An 18,091-nucleotide genomic window follows, 5' to 3' on the forward strand; every position below is an offset into this window, starting at 1 on the left:
CATCAGCCCAAAGTTTCAAAATAGCGCACTATTTTGCGGTTACAAAACTAGCCCGATGTCAAAATAGTGCGCTATTTGTATGGTGAAGACGCAAATAGCGTGTTATTTGATCGGGAAAATTTCCTCCCAAATCTCAGGCTAGTTCGTGAACTAGCGCACTAAAACATGTGTCCGTACCAGTCTGTTGTGTATCGTACATAAAAGATACGGTGATACGGGAGATTTGCACAGGGAGATCCACTTTTGAACTATTATAAGAGTGATGCAATAAAACTTAAGTACCCATATGTCAAATTTTGGGCTAATTTCCCCAGGCGAGCTGTTTCGAGCGGATGAAGACACACATTCGCCATATCGGGCTATTTTCCCAGACCGCAAAATATCTCGCTAGTTTGAACTTCGGGCTGATGAAGACACGCCTAATGCACATCTTCAGACGATCAATCAAAGACAGGTCAGTCCACTCCTGTCAGTCTACTCATGAAGGCAATTAAACGTCGACAGCTGAAAATTCCACACGTAAATGGTGCGTATTGAGATCAAAAGCTGAATGCCAATTTCAGAATTCTCAACATTCCCTACTTTGGCAATTGTTCTTGTTTCCTCCGCCAAGGGAGGAGGTTATGTTTTCGTTCCCGTTGGTTTGTGTGTTCGTTCGTTAGTTTGTCCGTGTGCAAAATAACTCAAAAAGTAGTTAACGGATTGGGATGAAACTTGCAGGAAAGGTTGAGAATGACACAACTAACAAACAATTAACTTTTGGTAATGATCCGATAATTTTTTGGGAATTTATGAAGGATTTCTTATGTTTTGGCAGGTAGGGTCAATGAACTTGGGAGTTCAGGCTGCGCGTATTTGAGGTTTGCCTGCGCGCATCGGTGCGTGCTCTAGTTTCTGCTGGGACGAGGCGCACCGTGCACCTGAAGGCTTATGACGTAACAAAGGCTTCTATATTTGGAAATCTGGCGACTTTTAGCACCGATGTTGTGTGTACGTATGATATCTCTATGGAAGAACAAAATCAGTGTAGTGGTGGAAATAAGCTTCATGCTTGGCGGAGGTCTGCGCTCTCAGAGTGCTTTTCTAGTTTCTTCATAAACTTCTTTTCATACGTGGTACGCAATCTCCACATCTTATACTGTAAAACCAGAAATTTTCATGTGCATTTTAATTTTGCGAGAGCCAAGATTCCCCAAATCAAAATGCATGCGGAAGTTCTTGTTGACACTATAATGCACTGGATGCCAGTGGCAATTAGCAAAAAAAAATGTTTTGCCGCGAAAAAGGCTGTTGGCTCCAATTCACACAAATCTCATGCCCACAATACTTCTTGCTTTACAATAATGTATACACATATATTTCATTTTTTTTGGGGGGGGGGGGGGTGGGGGGCAGATTGTTTACAAAGAACAAATAGCAAATTGCTCTTCTGTATATAACTCCAATGTAATTCTTTGGAACAAGACTACAGAGAAACAAAGCTACCTGCACATTTCCTCACTCTGTCTTACTTTACTTCCTCTGTCAGCTCCATAAAAATTATAAAAATATATCCATATAATGAACACATACATATATACCTAGAATATAGGCCTACTGAAATATGGCCAGTCTATTGATAACAAGCAGCCTTGTAGTTTTCCATAAAACATGCCGCCAAAAAAAATAGAAACTGCCTTTGTAATTCTAAACTGTTGCATCCGATTTGACACCCAACTACTATTGTAGCCATGAGGTCATGGGCCACACAAAATCACACGAAAATGAAAATGTGAGTATTGATTGTCTCAACGGAGGAAATTTGACAAGCTTTATATGAGAAAGAAAATTGAGACTCGCGACACCAATAAGCATCCCATGGGTATATACATGGTACATGTACATGTGTGGCTAAATCTGGGGCAGGGGAACCTTGGGAGGTACAATTCTCATACCATGGGGTTCGAGATTCCTCACCTAAAGTTTCGGAGAAAGATAGACTAGTCTTCAAACTAAGCTTGAGGTGTATATAGGGCATTGCGCCATCAGCCATCCTGGCACACATGGAAAACAGCCTTTGCTTTCATCTTTTTTTTTTTACAAACACATTCAAAGGGAAGAATATTTCCAGTTTCCCTGAATTAAGAAATGGGGAAAGGGGAAAACAGCAAAGGGACCAATGAAAGGCATTTAAACAGCCTGTTATTAAGTAATCAGAAAAAGCTCAAAGCCATTTGTGGACCCAAAACGGGATGAACCTGGTACATTTGATGAGTTTGTAGACATTTTACTGGGGTCTTGACATTCTAATAATTGACCAGCCTGTTTCTACTTCAACTTGCCTTTAACATATCTAACAGTTCATTCTTCCAACAATTTCTGAGCTAAACCGCCCCAAAACACACCAAAGAGATGGGGGTGGGATGGGGGGGGGGGGGGGGGTGGGATGGGGGGGGGGAGAAATATAGACAGGAGAAATGATAGAGAAGATTCAAGAAAGAGGCAAGCACGTGTTGCCTCGATCTGCTGTGATTTTGTATTCAGATACTATTTAATGAAAATCAATTCATTGAGTGTATATTCTTGCTAAGAAATGTAAACAGCTACAATATAAATCTGCAAATTTGTTAATTCATTTAAAAACAAACAAACATATGCAGGACCGATGAAGCTGCACATAAAATATAAATATTGCTGGCTGGCAGTTTCTCCTTGGAAGAAAAAAAATGGTCACAGAGAAGAAGACGAGTCAAAGAGCACAATGGTACAAAGATGTAAACAAAGTAATGACTCGATCACCCTTGGGATCTTTTTTTATTCCCTCTCCATGATGATTCTTTTTTTGTTGTTGTAAAGATTCAACGGTACCAGCATTAGTCAAGATATTTAATTGGATATAATGGAGGGGAGATATAAATTATGTTCACACAATGTTTATATTTAACTTCAAATTGAGCTAACTTCAGTAATAAGCTCATTTAAAGTTCTGTGTAGAAACACTTAAAAGTTAGCTAACTTAACAATCATTCGGTGATAAGAACCACGAGATTTCTCAGGGTTTACGCTCCATCCACGAGATGTGGGGAGAGGGGTCTCCATTTGTAGTTAAGAATTGTATGGACACAATAATCAACAAACATGAAAGTAAGCTTGACCTCTCTGTGACCCCCATCCTCTTTAATACAGTATAGCTTCCAGGTCAACTTGGGGTCATTGTAAAACTTCTGGTTTTGTGGTTTAATCATCCAGTGGGACTCTTCAAGCTTGCTCTTAGTTTAAAGGAGCAAGAGCTTATCATCAACGATTATTTACCATCGATAATTAGCTTCATCATGTAGACGCTCATCAAAATTTAGGGGGCAAGAGTTTATCATCGAAGTTAATAGCTCAACTTGAAGTTAAGGAACACTATATGAACATTTAACTATATTGAGAGGTCATTGTACTAGTATGCTCTCACAGTTTAAAATAAAGAGACAGAGAAGACGACATATTTTAGCACACACACAAAAAGCTGGTGATGGGACATTGCAAACCAGGATCTCCTTTCCCTTTTCATATCATCTTAGAAAAGCATAGAAAGACCACAAAACCATAAAAACAAACAAACACGCAAACAAACACACAAACACAAACACACACACACACACACACACTAACACAAATACACACTCAAATTAGAGATGAAATATTGAATATTTTTAAAAAGTTTGATTTCTTTTAAAAGGTCTTTTTTTAAAAGCTGTCTCAGAATGTTTATAAACAATTCCATTTATTATAGAAAGTGTCTACTAGCAGCAATAAATCAACAGAAAAAAAAGGAACACATTACATTAGATACAGGTTTGTGATAAGCATTTAAAGGTACTTCAACCATTTAGGGGTGATTAATTTGCGGTACCAGTATATGACGGTGAACATTTTGCCATTCACGTTGTCTTCTTGGCTGAACTTCACCTACCAAGACATTGTGTTTGGTCAAACCTATCAGAACCTTTGCCTTATGATGGTCATCAAGAGAAATGCTGCAATCACATAGTAAGATCTCGAACCCATAATACACTGATTTATCATTGAAGAGCTGCTTTATCTTTTATCATGAATGCACTTTAGCATGATATTATCTATCCAGTTACATTTTTACCACCTACAGTGAGCTCCTCAAATAATGAAGGGGAAAAAAACAAACTAAGATCAGAATTTGTCCTAGTGCACCCACGTAGAGCATTCTGACATGAGCAAGGTCTGATCTCGCCCGTAAAAAAACTTCTTTCCCAAAATATTTTACCTGCCTCATACTGCACAACAGAGAGAACGTTTTTCATAATAAAGTTCACACACTAAAATGAAGACATCAGCTGCCGAAACCTGACTTACCAAACAATGTGAAAAGGTAGAGGAGGGTCAATTAAGTCCACTTGGAAATGGACCACTGGCCGAAGTGACTATCTACTGGACATCACGTCTCAGTGTTTTCCGCGCTTCTCGTTCAAGCTTCCCTTAGTAGGCGCAGATGTACGTACACAGCTGTACCGATGTGGGGGTGTGCACACTTGTTCGTTCCTATTAGGCCATCGAGGAATTTCCAACGCACCATGAAACCACCCACATTCTCACTAGGCACTTCATACGTGGACTCTTAGTAATCCAAACCAAAGCGAGATACAGTTTGCTCTGCTTTGTTCTGTTTTATTTCGGGTGAACCAAGCTTCTGAGAAACCAATCAGCAAAAGAAAAAAAAGAAAAAAAAAAGCTGATGATATGATGCTCATTTCCAACTGCTGGGATATACCAGTGCAACAGTCTTAAATGTTTCCACAGACAGAAACAATAGTTGATTCTGGGAAAATTCTGACGCAAGATAAAACACACATAACTCTTACCGAGTTTTGGTGGCGCAATACTAGTTATGAGAAACTGTTTGAAGTCTAATTCTGATTGGTTGAGAATGTGAATTTCCACACATCTCACAGAGCGTTGCTGGGAGCATGTATAGCACAGAAATGCTAAGATATATGAGTGGGTATGAAACAGCAGCAATAATAATGCTAACGAATACAGTAATAACTACAAAAGCACTCGGAAATACAACCCTCCGCCAAGCAGCTCATTTCCACCCAAACACGCATGCCAAAAATAACCCTACTTCCCAATATAGCAGCCTTTCGTGTACATCAACAGCTTCCAGCTGTGCAGCGCCTCAACCGAGCAGAGCACAAGTTTTAATGTGCGTATGCAAACATCAAATTCATGTAAACGCAGCTTGAACTCCCAAGTTCATTGACCCTATTTGTCAAAACATTTTTTTAAAATCTTTCAAAAATTCTTTAAAATGCTCTGATCACTACCAAAATTTAATCATCAGTTCCTTGTGGCATTATCTACTTTTCCTGTAAGTTTCATCGAAATCCATTCACAACTTTTTGAGTCATTCTGCAAGCAGACAAACGAACACCAACAAAAATATGGCCCCCTTCCTTAATGGAGGTAATGATGGTGATGACGATGATGAATGGTGCAGAGACTCCAACCCCAAGCACCTTCTGATCTGGAGATTCTCCTGCCTGAAACCCCTAGCAAACGGGAGACTCCAACTTGATGTGCGCAAAGCGCACATCACGGGGTACAGGGCCCTGGAAGCTCTAGGGTTCTAGATGCTCTCTCGTACTATCTAAGGCCTATTTTTAAACATACGATGGCAATAAGTAAGATATCATTTCAAGCGGGAGACACAGAGCCAGGGCAGGAGAAATTAAATCTCAAGCGGGAGAGTTGGGGTCTCTGATGGTGATAATAATGATGATGATGATAATGATAACACTGATAATACTACTTGCAATAATAATAATATTACAACTACTACAAATAATAATTATATTCAAAATGATCACAATACGTTAATGTCTCACATGGCCTTGTCAGCAAAAAATAAATAAATAAATAAATAAATATGTACTCAGTTACTGTAGGCAGAGGGTGAAAACACGTTGGTCTGTGTGTACATATCTATCACATCTTTTGTAATAATAAAGAGATAGTGTAAGTTGTATATATGCTGAACATTTTGCGAGGCTTTTATTTTCACAAATTTCGTGAGCTGAGTGATATTCATGAATGTAAAAGTACAAGCACACATAAATATTTCCTCTGATCCCAACATTAAAGGGGAAGGCTAGTAACTGATCAGTGGGAATCAGTGGAAATGCTGGGAGATGATTGTTCCCATCCTTATGGGATTTATTCAAGAGTACATTGTATATCTATTCTTGTGTGAAAATGATTTGCTTCAGAACGGTCTCATATTCAAGTAATGTGCAGATTAATGCTCCGTCACTGACCAGGGACGCTAACTTGGAAGCATTAAACTGCACATTACTTGAATATGAGACCATTCTGAAGCAAATCATTTTCACACAACAATAGATATACAATTAACTCTTGAATAAATCCCATAAGGATGGGAACAATCATCTCCCAGCATTTCCACTGATTCCCACTGATCAGTTACTAGCCTTCCCCTTTAATGTGTCATGCATGCATACATTTCTCTGTTCAGTACTGTACACCACAATCTCATGAAATTGTCAGGAAGTCCCGATTCTCTCTCTCACACACACACACACACACACACACACACACACACACACACACACACACACACACAAAACAAAAATAGATCCCCTAAATATTTGGCATATACATGTACTGTACATGATATAACAATTTAGCAACTGTATGCCTGAATGGTATTATGAAGGTACATAATGAACGCCTACTTTACCTCCTACAATTTGTATTTTACCCTTGCCCATTGCCATTATGACGACGATGAAAACAAAAATGGTTATAATCCTATTCAAAACAATACAGATTACAAAACATTTACCCTCTGATGACACTTGGGCATGGCGCCACTGTCTCTTTTAACGATGAGTTTTTGTCTTGTCTGCATTTTCTTTTCCTTTTAGATCCAGAAGACTCTGTCTACGACAATATACATACAATACTGAAACCAAAAGGAACTTGAAGGCTCATGTCAAGCCCTGCTTGAATTGCCTGTCCCTAAAAAAATTGTCATAATTGAAACTGCAGAAGGTTTAACGAGAAGTTGCCCCGGTTCAAATTCTCGCACTCTCAACGACGCTGGTGCTTCCATATCACTCGCACTGGCACTAGTTTTAGAGTGATGTTCTCCGCTGCTAGTTCTACCTTTCTGGGTGAGACCAAAAGCTTTTCAGAAGCACTCACACGCTGATGCGTTCGGGAATCTCCAACAGAAGTGGACCCCGTCAGAACATCAAATGCCTCAGACTCCCCGGAACTACACTACGACAAACCCTGACACAGATCTCTCAACCCCCTGACTGAAAAAACAGAAATGATTCGGCTCAAAAGTAGGAAAGAAGGAACAGCTTCTGCTGGAGTGTGTAGCAAAAATTACTAAGAAAAATAGGAAACTCTGACTTAAAGAAAAGCTGGGAATGGTCAAAATTCAGATTCTTTCCTCCAAAGTCAGAATGGTTGGGAGGTCTGCTGATATGCGGTTGCTTTGGAGAAATCATGACATTTTGTGGCATTTGTGGCACGCTCAAAAAAAAAATTCTAGTCATTATGGCTATGTCACACAATTGAGATACTGTTACTTCACACTTCAAAAATATACTGTATGCAGGCAGAATGGGATAGATGATTGCATTCACACAGATAAAACCTGGTGAATACAGGACTGAATTTCCACTTCATCAGTGTTGCCTAAAACTGGAAATCGAGCAGGGACAAAGTCTTCGTCATCAAAATGATGCGTGAACAAATTGTAAAATTCGAATCGGTTCAACCACGCTGTAGGGAAACAAAACGGGTGCACAAACCTTGGTCCTGGTTCGACCCGTCTTCCGATCACCTGTCCGTGGCTTGACGTCCCTCAGAAGCGCTTCGACCTGCTCCTCTCGAGTGCGGTGTCGCAAAGAGGCGCCTCCACTGGTGGGCCGATATGCACAAAGCTTGCTGTCGGGCCACTCCTGGAGCAGAAAGAAGGGGTAAGGAAGAGCAGAAACAAGCTGGCATCAAACATTATGAAAAGAATCCTACGAATGCATAAAATAACTGTCAATGAGGCATACAGACACATTGGATAAACGACGTACTGCTCTAAACTCAAGTTAGGCAGTATACTCGGTGTTATCTAGACTGATGTACGCATGCATACATTGCACTTTTGGTATCCGAGCCAAGGCGAAATCATGTCCTCTGCAACGCTGCCCTGCACAATGGCGCGACGGGCTCGAATGCATTCATGAATAATCAAATACACGCGCACATAACACACACTCAACAACAAGAAAAAAAAGTAAAGTGAAAAAAAATGACACGGCTGCATTCACAGAAACAAGGGAAACGATTCAGGCACGCTGCAATGGCCCAATTTTCAGCCACCAATTGGCAGAAGGGATGGAAAATTGCCAGTGAGAACACATACATTTGCCCCGCGACATTGTTGAACATTTATTTTTTTGGGGGGGGGGGGGTAGGGAGGGGTAAATTTTGACGAGTCTAATTTCAAACATGGCCGCCCAGAGGTGAATAAATCATTAATGTGGTAATAACCTTGGCAGAGAGTATGGGGATAGCAGCTGAATGAGACGGAGGGGGAGATGAAGAGAACATGCTGCCGGAGTTTGCGGCAGCCGAGTGACAACTGCTCTTTGAAAGGCCCACGCAATGCATGATATATGTATAAACGCTCCGGTCCTCTCGGAGCAAGCCCGCACATGCCAGACCCGCGTGCGCCAAGTACTGCTCAGCGGTGCGGCTCGCTCACGCTGGACAATTAGACAGATTAGCGACGGGAACATGTGACCTTGCAAACGGGCATTTGCCTATTCTGCCGAGGAAGGGCAGGGGGCTGCGAGGTGCGCCGTTTGACGCATGGATAGTTTCCGTGGAGTGGGGGGGGGGGGGGGGGGGGACACAGGAAGAAGCCTTTGCTTCTCGCCAATTCGGTTTGTTTCACATTGTTGTTAATAGCTGGAGTTGGTGAGGAGAAAGGGAATTTTTAACATCTACAATACCTCCGAGAGGCAATTATGGCAGAAACCCAATCAAAATGTATACCCTATGAATGATTGATAAACGGCTTATGGAAGGTGGCTGGCTTTGCTGTAATTGTAAATGGTGAATGTCTGACATGTACCGGTGATGCTCAAGGTACAAGTACATATGGCGCCAAAAAAGAAAAAAAGAAAAAAGAATTTATCGGGTTGGCCTGAAAATCTTGTGTCTATCTGCATTTTGTCTGTGTTTGGTGAGTGTGTGTGTGTTTCTTTTTCTCAATTTACTGATTCATCTCTTAATGATCAATGCATGCTAATTCAATTACCTCACAATTATGGGATAGTACTTTGATGATTGATTTTTGCAGTGAAAGTATGAAATGCAAAACCATTTTCACAGAAAACGTTGACATACACTCACAAGCACCCATATACATGTATACACACACAGCCACTCATACATATACAGATGGACAAACACCGAGAATAGGACCTACATACAGAAAGAAAAATTAAAACAGGTCTAGCAATGCACCTGGCTCATTACATTCATCCATTGAAAGTGCTTTTGTTTTTATTTGGACGCCCCCCAGTTATGGCCGCCATGAAGTTACAGCGCTCTGTTGTCGGATTCCTCTATAAAGCCAGCTTGAGTGCGATGTGGCGTGGCACTTCAACAATTAGTTTTTCAGTTCTCTATCAAAAACTGATAGACTTACAGCACAGACAGTATATACCGATGCAAACAAGAAGATGTACCAAATATGCCTTATATTTCAAGGAGTTTTTGTTTTCGCTAATTTCACAAGTCAGGTGCTCTTCAAGAATTTTACAACATGCACAACTCTTAACTCGCATACTGACAGGAATGCGATGTGCATACATACATTTCTTATCCATTGCTGTACTCCGCGATAGCGAATTCAACCACTCCAGAAATTGTCAGGCATGTCATGATTTGTGAAAAAAAAAAGAATTAATAAAAAAATAAATAGACTCACCAAAGTATATCATATAAATACATATATATACATATACATACAAAGTACCTGGTCGTCTGTACCTGAGCTCTTTTGTAATTCTATACACAAGTACCTGTTGCAGATATTTTGTTAAGTGCTACATTACATTTCCCAGCTATTTCTATCAAAACACCAGGCTTTCCTTCAAAATTATCATACTTCCTTCCACTTCTGACACCAGTGAGTACCCACAATATAGTATACAAATATACTTGGCCTTGAGAGTTTCTTGTTAAAACTATGGGCAGAGGTGACTCCAAACTAGTACTATTCACTAAGGGGCGCAGCCCCGAAGTGAATAGTACTAGTTTGGAATCACCGAGGCCCATAGTTTTAACAAGAAACTCGAAACTAGGCAAAGTATATTTGTTTTATATTTTGGATCAAAAATTTGAATAAAAAGTGAAAATAATTATAGGCTTAGCCTAACCCCGGGACGCTCCGTGTACACAGTTACACTGCAACACTGCGTGTTGGGGCTGGTCGCAGTTAGGCTTAGCCGCACTGCGGCGGCAGCGCAGCGCCTGCAATATGCAACAGTGCGAGAGACCGGAAATTGAAAAACGTAGCAGCCGTGGCACTGCCAGAGTTGCCCGTCGCATGTATCCAAGCGCTCGTATGGCCGCTGCAAACCTGAACACTAGAATTCGGGACCGGACGTGGACGGACCACGTACACTTGATTGTAAAGAAGGGTGATTGTGACATCATTTTGCAAATAGTATATACTATTTGCAAAATGTCGTCATAAAAGTGACGTCATTTTGCAAATAGTACTTCACGGAGTGTCAAACACACCAACACTCTAAAATAGTTCAAAATACCTAAAATCACGTGAAGCTCTTTTAACAAATCACTGGAAGACAAATTTTTGATCCAAAATATAATAATTTCTATTATAAGGTCAGCACAGTAGGATTGTATCTATTCACTATCCAATCGTTTATTTATTATGTTTCCTTAAAAAGCAGGGTAGTCCCATTTGGAGCCACATAGGCCAGCATTACAGGGAGCCCTGCATCAAACATGTTGTATACAAGTACTACTTTACAAGTGTGCACAAGGGTCCTGTTTCATAAAAAGATGATATGATAGCGACTCTTGCTGGAATGGCAATTGTCATGGTAATGACAAGAATCCAGCCTCCTGATTGGCTGTTGCTATGGAAAGTTGCCATTCCAGCAAGAGTTGCTATCCTAACATCTTTTTATGAAATGGGCCCTGATCAAAAACCAAATGAACAAATTATGATACAGTTATAATAAGCAACCAATCTGTAAGAGCATAAAAACATTAAAATGATGAATTTATTGTACTTATTGGAGTAAGATTACATCAAAATAGATCAGTGTTGTCACATACATTTCTTGAATGTCTGCAATGAAGAGACAAATTGAATACATTGACGCCTGCTCGGCAAGAGGGCACTAGCGTGAAATTTCACCTCCAAATTGGATTTTTGTTCATGACATAATTTGACAAACTTTTGAAAGCACTTTCATATGATGCAATCATCATTTTTTTTTTCTCTCTCTCTCTCTGTGACTTTTCAAGCCCGTATTACAAGCCTTTAGGGCCCTTACTAGTTCATCTACAAGAAGCTTGGTGGCCTTCCAATGGTCATAACTTCCCTTATAATAGGTTATCCCATTTCACTTAAAATTTCCCTTACTTTGGCAAACATCACCTGATTTAGGTCATTCCTCTTTGATGGTATAACATCCAAAAAGTGGTACGATGTACCTTTCATTTCTGGCATTACCCCCCCCCCCCCCCTTTCCTGTTCCAACCCTTGAAGTGCTAACAAACTCAGACATAGCTTTACAAACTTATGTACATAATTAAGGGCTGAAGACACTGGCACTGAGATGCATAGTCCCATACAAAGGCAATGGTGTCATGATTAAAATGGGTGTGCGATGATCATGATGCCATCCCTACGCATTGACAATAGACGTCAGGACGACTACGCCGTTTCAAATAGAGATCATGTGGACACGTCTGCCATAATATGAACAAAGTGCAGTTTAAGATCTAGAGTTTAACCCATTGCGTGCAGAAGCCTAGTGTGTCCGCTACAATATCTATGGGGTTTTAAAATTTGACATGAATGGGTTTAACTGCACAGCATACAAGGTGTAATTTAATACTACCTTCAGAGAGGGCATAAACTGATCATGAATGTATTGTCTTACAGCTGCTCTAAATACAAAGACAAGATGTTGTTTTTTTCTCCGACTTCTTCAAATGATGCGGCCATCTGGCACACTTGCAGGCATGACAGTCAGTCACATTTGAACTCTGAGGACAAAACTTTTGCTATTCATGGGAGCTGAACCCAGTACGTCGAGGGTTCTACATCGCTACCCCCCCTCCCCATTTTTATTCACATCTCGCCACTATATGATCAGAATCATTCATGCGCACAGGTGAAGGGGTGAGACACAATTGTGGGTGTATTTACAAGGTCACTTGGCGTCAATTTAAGTACTGATGGAAAGAAAAAAAATGAGGTCTGTTGCTTGCTGTCGGTACACGCATCACATCATGCCACACAAATGAACGAACCCAACAGATCCACGGCAGTCTCGTTCCAGGTGACTTGCCAGCATGAACTGCACAAATTTGATTTCAAAAGAAATACACATCTGGGAACTCTGACACTGCACAGTGCACTAACACAACTCGATCTCCCCCCCCCCCCTTTATTCAGACAAATTTCTGGACAATAGATAGAATTTGTTTAGTGAGAAGAAAGGGGGATTCACACTTCTTTTGGTTATAAATGCATAAACTCGGCAGGATGACAACACGACACACTGGCAATCATATGCAACATACAGTACAGTCACCACTTCGAACTTGGGACGGCTCCAGAGAGAGAGACCTCTGTCCCAATAATAGGAGAGGTCAGAAGTTGGAATCTTCAAACTATTAAAGTTTGATCCACGCGATTTGTTACATCATACTGTACAGCATCACTACAAGGCTCAGATAATTTGATACAGGCATCGTATACACCTGCATACGCCTTGTACATTCATCGTTTGAAAGAGGCCATATTGAGCGAAGACCATGCATTGCAAGGCTGTCACGACCTGCAATATATCCAGGAATCCTGCAACGCTTTGGAAACGCTCACACAAAAGGCTCTTGTGGGCGGACCCCCACTCGGAGTGGAAGATACATAGAATGTGGTATTCATACCACAAGCAATTTCATATGTAAAACGATGAAATAAAATGTGACACAAATGTGACCCGCTACAACAAAAGGATCCTAAAGTCGCTGATGGCTAAGCCGAGAAAATCGAGTTTGAAGTCATATCATCAAAATTGGTCAAAAGAATCGAATTTCTGTTGTTGCCATCGTTTTGTAGTCTAATGTTCTGTCTATCACCTGCCGAAATTTTGAAGCTAAATGATCGAAGGAAAGGCAAGAAATCAGCATTTTTCTGGGCCACGATTTTCCGACTTTCAACGTAACAGAAACGTGTCCGAAGATTTGGATTTAGCGCCTGAGCTAGACTCCACCCCTAGCACCGAGGGGGTGATCTTATTGGTCAGTGCGTGGCATCCTGATTACTGATTGGTCGTGTGTAGAACGCTGGCGCTAAGCTTGAATGAACATCGCAGAGGTCGCTAGGAGCATGCCTTCTGTTGTCAAGCGGTGAAAACTGTCTCGCCTTCCCTTGATCATGATAGCGTCGGAAGCAAAACTTTGAAGGCGTTTTTCTCGAAACTCTGCTTTCCTCAACCATCTGACATGCGCTAATACAATCATCGATATCTCCGCAACCGAGTACTTTTATGAGTTGTGCTATATATGAAATTACAGTCAAAGAGTAAGGGAATAATGTCATGCCATTTTCAGAAAACTGTCCTCCCTCGACTTTTGGATCCTTTTGTTGTAGCGGGTCACAAATGATCCAAAGGCACATTCTTTGAGACAAAAAAATCCCCCGAAAACACCCTGCTAATTTACTTCACAATTGTCTCACTTCCAATGCCACACGGGACAGATTAGCAGCGGGAGTATTGTGAAAGAAAAAGTGAAAGTTTCTTCTGATTTAAACAAATTACATTTGAGCAGAGGCACATGACTATCGAAAGAAAGATCATCTTTCACAGTTTTGTAAATTTCAATAGAGGAAATCCTGTTGGAAGTATGCGTAAAAGGATGAAAACTGGTTTTGCACTTGGCATCTTAAAACTTGGTCACATGATCTGCGGTATCACATATTTCTGATTTGCTCATGGAATTTGTATCATGTCACATGAAATCGCAACCAGAAACAGTGAGAGTTTCAAACTAACATAATGACTTGTTTGTAAAAACACATAAGTCTTAAAGTCTGATATCGAACTCATTCCTCACAATCAGTTACATCAAATTGTGGTCATGAGGTATTAATTTCAAATCAAGGTATACTCATTCTGGGTATGCTTTGTCAGGCTCAAGGTCCATTCACACACACAACCGCAATTCAAGACATTTTTGTGATGCCTGAAGAAAAAATAATTAGGATTCTGGTGTAAAGAGATAAAAAAACAATCATTTATATGGAAGAATCAGTCCATTTTATTTTTTTTTTTCAACATAAAGTATTTGCATATGATATGCATAATATATATGTGTGTGTGTTTATGAATGGGTGTGTGTAAATGTAAATTGGACAGTGCAATGAAGTCATCACTGCACTATGTAAAATGATATGTACCCAAAAGGGTCATAAATTCATTCTTTTTGTCTACAATTCAGCAAGTACAATTGTAGAAGATCCTGGTATACCCCTCCACTTGGCATCATCATTACAAAATCATTAACCCGTTCAGAATGAGTCCCGAGTATACTCGGGCAGATGTCTATGGGAAATGTGTGTTATATAGCAAAATCCGTCCGTCCTCAACGGGTTAAAATGCCTTCAAAACAATTCATTACTACATTTATTTTTGTTTCTTCTTAAGTCTAGAGCGCAAATAATAATCTAATGAAGATTTGTGTGCGAGCCACCGTGAGACTTAAGAGCTCATGACATTATCATTTCATCTAATGATTTGCATATATGACAGATACCACTGTTCTCGGAGAGCATGTGAAACTGACAACATTCCATAACATCTAACTCTTCTCGTCACACATTAACGCAACTTATCCTGTTCTGTTTGTTTGTTTCTATGCATTCTTTGGCATTTACTTTTATAGAAATGCTATTTTAAGCATAGCGGTGATATGGGGGGGGGGGGAGGGAACGGCAGACAGCATGTCATCATAAGGTTCAGTGCGAAGCAATTTGAGTTGGAAGAGCTCATAGCAGTCGATCACACCTGTGGTCCATGTCAGAAAGGCATCCGATGACGACAAGTCACAATCATTGCCCGTTGTCACGGCAGCAGGGGAGTATTTAATCACTTGCTACCGTGGTAACTGCGATCACCGCAAACATTCAAACAACTGCACGTCCTATCAATTCATGAGGGCTCCACATCTGCATGATGATACCCGTCCATCGACACCCGTCCATTTCACGGGCGTGTCCCTGGCAAATGGCACAAAGTCTGTGGGATGCCTACCAAGAAGTGCATGTATGGCATCGCCGACCACACCCCTTGGGTGTGGGCTACAAAATCCTGCCCCATCCATCTCTATGATACTCAAGATGACCCTCTACCAATCTGCTTGGGCACCATGAATTCTAAGGGGTCTATCCTGATCAAAAATATATGTCCAACTCCTCTATCAAATCTCATGTCAATTGGTCTTTAAAAAAAAGAAGAAAGAATCCTGACAGCAAAGGAGACGGACAACCCGAAAGACAAACAAACAGATACACATGCAGACAGAAGGAAGGAAGATCACATATCCTTTTTACTCAACTTGAAACTCGATAACTCAAAACTACGCAAGTACATCATGGCTGGTCTGGTAAGACGGTAGTTGGACGTCATTCCTTGGAAATGCATCCCCTTCTCAGAAAATGATTGTGAATTCCTCAGTATCAATGAGTGGATGAAATCATGCCAGAGATTCCCATTAGAAAAGAAGTACAGGATCGCCGAGGCAATGCGCACATTTTTTGTTTCAATTCTGATCATTTCCGTCACAGCTTGCCGTGTGTCCTCCTCCACAATTTTGGTTAGGACTGAAACATACATAGTTCAGATGAGCAAGGATATGTTTCCATACAACAAAAATATCTGGAATAACAGAATGCCACTTGATGGCATGGGGAAACATGGGTGCCCTGATTCAATTGAACTTCATATGCCACCCACCAGGGTACACTCAAAACCACGAATAGCGAATGTATGCCTCAAAGAATATGCTCACTGGCAACAGTCGTCTCCTGTTGAGATTCTTCGGCTGTGTGTGCACTTACACAGAGATCAGTGATAAAAAAGTATACTATTTGTTACTGGGTTTCTTGGATATCTCCAAGCCCGGCCAGTCTTACCACTCACAGTATCCCCACACTAGTGGGTCTTTAAAGGCATTATTTACCCTTTGCAGACGAAACAAAAACCCAGCTTTAGTGCTTCAAAATTCTTCTAAAAATGTGAGTTAGGGACAGAGACAACCAGTGTAAAATGCTAAAAATCAGTATCATCAATTTTAAGTATTGTTAACGTACAAAATGTGAACAATAGTTATAATAAAATTGTTTCTAGAAGAAACCATCTACAGTTATGGTTTACAAAGAAAAATAGCGACATCTCCTTTATATTTGCAGCTTTACTGCAAAATTCTTTATATGTGATAGGATGTTTTGTGATACAACTGACCTACACATTTGCATCAAATGGGATACCTCATACATTTTTTAAATCACTGCTCCCAATTGGACAAACTGAGCTGTAAGGCCCTACATAGTCTCTGATATTGTGTTCAAATATAAAACAAACAATGACAAACGGTTTGAAAGTAATTGTTAACAATTAAAACAAGAGGAAATTTGCGAGTGACCCTATTCTTTACAATCAATGTAAAGAATGCGGTTACTCACAATTGTCAACATTTCTCGCGGACAGTAGTGTTAGAATAAACCATTCAGAAAATGGTTTATAAGCATGGTAGTATTTGGTCATATGACGGTACAAATGTGTATTTCTTGATGATTTGTAACAGCATAACTGCCCAAACTTTTGCATGCTTGGATGCTTTTTCATGCATTTGAACATCATACAGCTCAGCCAGCTCAGTTGGACAAGTTCTGAAACTGAGCCAACACAGAGCTTCTTTTGCAATCTCTATCTCTAATACATATTAAATGTAGGATTGCATAATATGCTTTGTTGATATTCTCATTGGTTAAGTCTGTCATTTTGTATCCTACCTTTTTTTTTTTTTTTTTGAGGCTGTCGAGTTTCCACTCTAAACATCTTATAACTGCGGCACTGCATTTCATCAGTTTTATCTTTCCAGGAGATGTAAGATGATAGCACGAAACTATTAATAACACTTTTCTATTATAAGAATAATGACGATGATGATTATGGCACCAGCAATATTTGTTGTACTCATTATCATGATCACTTTTAACATTATCATCATTTCAGCATCATCTTTAATGTACTTTAGGGAATAAACACAGTACCTCATCACCTATTAATAAATTACTTCTTATTATCGTTCGTCATTATTGCATTGCACATATCTTCAACATTATTCCTTACTCAGAGTAGAAAGCAATCCATAGACCAGTCGCATCATCTCATAAACAACGCAAGTGATACCAGAGAGATGCCTGTTATTGAGGTTTCTAGGAAAACCTCAGACCTCTCAGCTAAATGACGGATGGCTTGTCATACTTCAGGGAAATCAAAACCTGGGTCCAATGCCAGGAGGGGTTAGTCTTACATCTAGGCTGCAGTCTTTTATTTCCCCTCCCTCTAAGCTCACACGGGTAAATAATTCCCCATAGAGACGTGTGTTAAAATTCAAATTTCAAAAAATTCTGTAAAATAGCTGGGAGAAATGAGGTGTTTCAGCTTCACTAACCTGGATAAGTGAGATATACCCTTTCATCCATCAAATTTTCAGG

At 40.2% G+C, this 18,091-nt stretch overlaps 1 long non-coding RNA gene across 1 annotated transcript in view; it reads right to left on the reverse strand.

Moving 5' to 3' along the window:
- Window positions 1-7,755: 7,755 nt before the first annotated feature.
- The window catches only part of LOC139741842 (uncharacterized), a 39,211-nt gene continuing 28,875 nt past the window's right edge, over window positions 7,756-18,091 (reverse strand). The window contains exon 3 of the long non-coding RNA XR_011711643.1: window positions 7,756-7,997. This is a non-coding gene — a long non-coding RNA (uncharacterized lncRNA). The remainder of the gene's footprint in view (window positions 7,998-18,091) is intronic.

Source organism: Diadema antillarum, unplaced genomic scaffold (genome assembly GCF_040938485.1).
Source record: "Diadema antillarum isolate AM-2024a unplaced genomic scaffold, OU_Dant_1.0 seq00000956_RagTag, whole genome shotgun sequence".
Taxonomy (NCBI): Eukaryota; Metazoa; Echinodermata; class Echinoidea; order Diadematoida; family Diadematidae; genus Diadema; species Diadema antillarum.